The sequence below is a fragment of the Chionomys nivalis genome, chromosome 13 (assembly GCF_950005125.1).
Source record: "Chionomys nivalis chromosome 13, mChiNiv1.1, whole genome shotgun sequence".
Taxonomy (NCBI): domain Eukaryota; kingdom Metazoa; phylum Chordata; class Mammalia; order Rodentia; family Cricetidae; genus Chionomys; species Chionomys nivalis.
In genome coordinates this window covers 28,178,368-28,183,692 of record NC_080098.1, presented here as the reverse complement: position 1 = coordinate 28,183,692, position 5,325 = coordinate 28,178,368, and the positions used below count along the sequence as shown (strand labels likewise).

General features: G+C 42.6%; 1 pseudogene; it reads left to right on the top strand.

The window, feature by feature from the left end:
* The first annotated feature begins 3,175 nt into the window (after positions 1-3,175).
* LOC130885870 (integrin-linked protein kinase-like) lies at positions 3,176-4,851 on the top strand (annotated as a pseudogene).
* Positions 4,852-5,325: the final 474 nt, after the last annotated feature.

The following is a 5,325-nucleotide window of genomic DNA, read 5'->3' as shown; positions in this document are numbered from 1 at the left end:
AAACACACAGAGACTTATATTAAATATAAACTGTTCCCCCCCAAGAAAAAACAAAATAAATAGGCTCGGTGGTGGTGGTGGCCTTTAATCTCAGAACTTGAGAGGCAAAGGCAGGCTGATCTTTGTGAGTTTGAGGACAGCCTGGTCTACAAAGTGAGTTCCAGTGTTCCAGTACAGGCTCCAAAGCTATACAAAAAAAAAAAAAAAATATCTTGAAAAACCCCCAATAAATAAATAACTAAAATAAAAAACGAACTATTTTAGGCTTATTATTAATTATCTCTTACAACTTAAATTAATCTATAATTCTTATCTATGTTTAGTCACATTGCTTGGTATCTTTTCTTAGTATGCCATTCTTATCTTTTTTCCTCTGCATCTAGCTAATGACTGCATCTCTATCTTTCCTCTTCCCAGAATTCTCCTAGTCTGGTCACTCTGCCTATACTTCCTGCTTGTCTACTGGCCAATCAACATTTCATTAAACCAGTACAAGTGACAAATCTTTACAATGTACAAGAACATTATCCCATAGCAGTTTTACAGTTAATCCTACCATAGATCCATGAGCATAGGAAATCTTTCTGTTTTTTGGTATCTTCTCTAATTCCTTTCTTCAAAGACTTGATGCTCTTTTCATACAGGTCTTTCAATTGCTTGGCTACAGTTACCCCCAAGATATTTGATATCATTTGTGGTTATTGTGAATGGTGTTGTTTCTCTGATTGGTGACTACCTCAGTTGTCATCAGAGGGCCTTCATCCAGTGACTGATGGAGGCAGATACAGAGACCCAAGGTCAAACATTGGGCTATGCTTAGAGAGTCTTGCTGAGGAGAGGAAGGAAGATCAAGAACATCGCAGGAAAATTCACATAAATAGCTTGCCAAGCTCAAGGAAACTCAGAGTCTGAACCAACAACCAGGGAGTCTGCATGGGATCAACCTAAGTCTTTTGCATATGCATATATGATAGTTGTATAGCTTGGTCTATATGTGTGAATTCTGATAATAAGAGCAGAGACTATCCCTGGCACTTGCCTGGCACTTGGGAACCTATTGCTCATGTTAGATTGCTTTGTCCAGCTTGAATACAGGGGAAAGTTCTTGATCTTATGGCAGCTTGATAGGCCATGCTTTGCTGAAGGCCATGGGGGCGGGGGCTGCTTCTTTCTGAGCGATTACAAAGGAGCCATGGATTGAGGGGGCAGAAAAGGGGGGGGGGGATGGAATGGGAGGAGAAGAGGAAGAGGAGGCTGCTGTCTGGGTGTAAAATAAATAAGTTAAGTAATAATTTGAACAGCAAAAGTGTCATGTAAGGGGAGTCAAAGTACAGACATCTTCATTTTTTTTGGCAGTACTTGGTATTAAATCTATGAGTTCATACATGTTATGTAAGAACTCAACATGACTTATACCCCAGATTTTTTTATTTTGAGACATAGTCTCATTGCTTAAGCTGGCCTTCAAGTTGTTCTTCTTCTTTTTTTTTTTTTTTTCAGCTTCCAGAGTACTTGGAACAATGGACCTTATCCTCCAAGTTAGGACATTTTCATTTTTCAATACATAACATGAAGTTGTGTTAGGAAACGTACCTGAGGTCAACATCAACTGAAACAAAGGCAACAAAGCAGCCTCAGGACTCCAGTATCGAGTAACCATTAAGCTGAAATCCCATTTAGCCACTCTTTCTTATGTTGAGACCATGGTGACCAGAGACTCTGGTGGTGACCCTCGGCCGAATAATTTGTCTGTAATTTCATCACAGTGGGCTGAAGACAGTGAAGCATATCCAGGACACACTTACAACTCATGTGTTTAAACTAGGAGAAACTCAGCTTCCTCTATGCTACTCTCTTCTATGAGAAGATCTTATGCACATTTAAACACAAAAGGCAATTACACAGTAAGAATAGTTTCCCTCGGCAGGTGTATAATATTTTTCCTTACTGAAATCAAGAGCAGTAAAAAAAGAGTTGCGTGTAGCTGAGAGGCCTCACCATAGCAGATATGAAAAGCTGCACACATTCTACAGAGTGGATAAACTGTTAGTGGTTCAACGATTTTTGAAAACGATTTGCAAAACTGCTGTAGGGGACAGATAAGTAAATGTTGATTGATTCATTGAAGGATGCTGGCTCTGGCTGAACTAAATGACTGGAAAGGTGTACTCCGGAGTTCTATTTCTTGTTCCACACCTAATTTGCTGCTCCTGAGGCAAGCGATTTCAATTCAGCATGCCTCCAATGCCTGCTTATATGAATTTCACCTCATTTGTTAGCGAAGCGTAAGCTGACTGGAGAACAGCCTACAGAAGAACAAGGTGATATTGGCAAGCAGGTGGGAAAAAATGATGAAGAGGTCAAGTGAACAATAGCAATAAAGGTTGAATGTGTTTGACTGAAGTGTTACAGGTTCCAGATTTATCGTCGTTATTGCTCAGTATAACCCACAACACATTGGAGGGCATAAAATCTGAGTGTCTCTGTGGGAAGTTTCTTCTACGATCAAATTCTTCCCCACCTTGGTGATCTATAAATAAACATTTTATGAGTAAGTACTCTATCTGCATTTTATTATGAAATAATCACAAAGGTCAAATTTTAACATTGGTCAAGGTCAACAGAATTAACTTTATTCTTATCATACCCTTGTCTATTCCTATGTATAGTTTATAGATACCATAATTTATCTACAGTATAATAAATACCATATCCTTAGTTATAGTATAATAGATGCCATATATTTATGCATAGCTAAGATTTTAGTTTATTCCTGAACTAGAGTTTCTAAGTTACCAAAAAAAAAAAAAAATCAACTCAAACACTGTATATAACGTACTCAATTAGAATCTGATAGGTTCAAGTGGATGTAAGGATAGCAGCAAAAAAAAAAAATACGTTCAAAAATACAGTTCAGAAATATTAACTGAAGGACAAAAAACATACTGACATGTTCTACGCAATGGTTAATGCTGGAGGATATTATAATAAGTGAATAAACCACCCAGAAAGTAAATTATAAGTAACACTACCTAGATAGTCAAAATGATGAACCTAGAATAGTCAAAATGATGGAGACAGTGAGCAGATTAGTGTGTACCAGTTTGAGTGGAATGAATGGGGACTCATTGTGTCGTAGGTACAATTTCAGTTTGTAATAATAAAAGGATTCCCCAGAGAAGGCGCCTGCGGCCCGAGTCCCGTCCCCCAAGGCTTCCCTAGTCCCGGGTCTCAGTGCGGGGACGCCGCTATGGACGACATTTTCACTCAGTGCCGGGAGGGCAACGCGGTGGCTGTGCGCTTGTGGCTGGACAACACAGAGAACGACCTCAATCAGGGGGACGATCATGGCTTTTCGCCCTTGCACTGGGCCTGCCGAGAAGGCAGCTCTGCAGTAGTTGAGATGCTGATCATGCGGGGAGCACGGATCAATGTGATGAACCGTGGAGATGATACCCCCCTGCATCTGGCGGCCAGTCATGGACACCGTGACATTGTACAGAAGCTGTTACAGTACAAGGCTGACATCAATGCAGTGAACGAGCACGGGAATGTGCCCCTTCACTATGCCTGTTTCTGGGGTCAAGACCAGGTGGCAGAGGACCTGGTCGCTAACGGAGCTCTTGTAAGCATCTGTAACAAGTATGGAGAGATGCCTGTTGACAAAGCCAAGGCACCCCTTAGAGAGCTTCTCCGAGAACGGGCAGAGAAGATGGGCCAGAATCTCAACCGTATTCCATACAAGGATACATTCTGGAAGGGGACCACTCGCACTCGGCCCTGAAACTGGACCCTCAACAAACACTCCGGTATTGACTTCAAACAGCTCAACTTTCTGGCAAAGCTCAATGAGAATCATTCTGGAGAGCTATGGAAAGGCCGCTGGCAAGGCAATGACATTGTTGTGAAGGTGCTGAAGGCTCGAGACTGGAGTACAAGGAAAAGCAGGGACTTCAATGAGGAGTGTCCCCGGCTCAGGATTTTCTCGCATCCAAGCGTACTTACAGTGCTAGGTGCTTGCCAGGCTCCACCGGCCCCCCATCCAACTCTTATCACACACTGGATGCCATATGGATCTCTCTACAATGTACTACATGAAGGCACCAATTTCGTTGTGGACCAGAGCCAAGCTGTGAAGTTTGCTTTGGACATGGCAAGAGGCATGGCTTTTCTCCACACACTGGAGCCTCTCATACCTCGCCATGCACTAAATAGCCGTAGTGTAATGATCGATGAAGACATGACTGCTCGAATCAGCATGGCTGATGTCAAGTTCTCTTTCCAGTGCCCAGGGCGCATGTATGCACCTGCCTGGGTGGCCCCTGAAGCCCTGTAGAAGAAACCTGAAGACACAAACAAACGCTCAGCAGACATGTGGAGTTTTGCAGTGCTTCTGTGGGAACTGGTAACACGAGAGGTGCCCTTTGCTGACCTCTCGAATATGGAGATTGGAATGAAGGTGGCACTGGAAGGCCTTCGGCCTACCATCCCACCAGGTATTTCCCCTCACGTGTGTAAGCTCATGAAGATTTGCATGAATGAAGACCCTGCAAAGCGACCCAAGTTTGACATGATTGTGCCTATCCTGGAGAAGATGCAAGACAAATAGGACTGGAAGGTCCTTGCCAAGACTCCAGAGGTGTCAAAACATGGTTGGGGGAGTGCACTTCCCCAAAGCTGAAGGCCTCTGGTTGCCTCCCCTGTCTCCAATCATGGTACTACCCCAGTTATGGGGCTCATCCCTACCACTGTAGCCCCAAAGGGGGCTGGGCTCAGAGCTTTGTCACTTGCCACATCATGTCTCCCAACATGGGAGGGATAAGCCCTGCCTGTCACAATAAAGTTTATTATGAAAACAGAAAAAAAAATAATAATAATAAAAGGATTCAAGAAGTAGATTGTAGTGATGCTAACACAGTTTGAAGGTACTGAATAATCCATAACTATACACATAAAATAAAAAATTATAAATATCATGTTATGTGGTTCTATGACAGTTAATATTTAAGGCCCCACTTAAACTTAAAATCACCATGAAGCAAACATCTGGGCAAGTCTGTGCTTGCATTTCTAGAGTATACTGATTGAGGTTGGAGGGCCCACCCTAAACATGGGCAGTACCATTCCGTAGGCTGGTGTTTTAAATGGAAAAAAGAGAAAATTGGCTGAGCACTAGCATTCATTTCTCTCCACCTCCTAAGTATGGATGCAATGTGATCAACTACCTCACTCCCCCACCACCATGACCTCCCCACCACGAGCTCTGTCCCCTCGAGCTAAACCCATCTTTGCTTAAGTTGCTTTTGTCACAACAAAAAGGAAAGT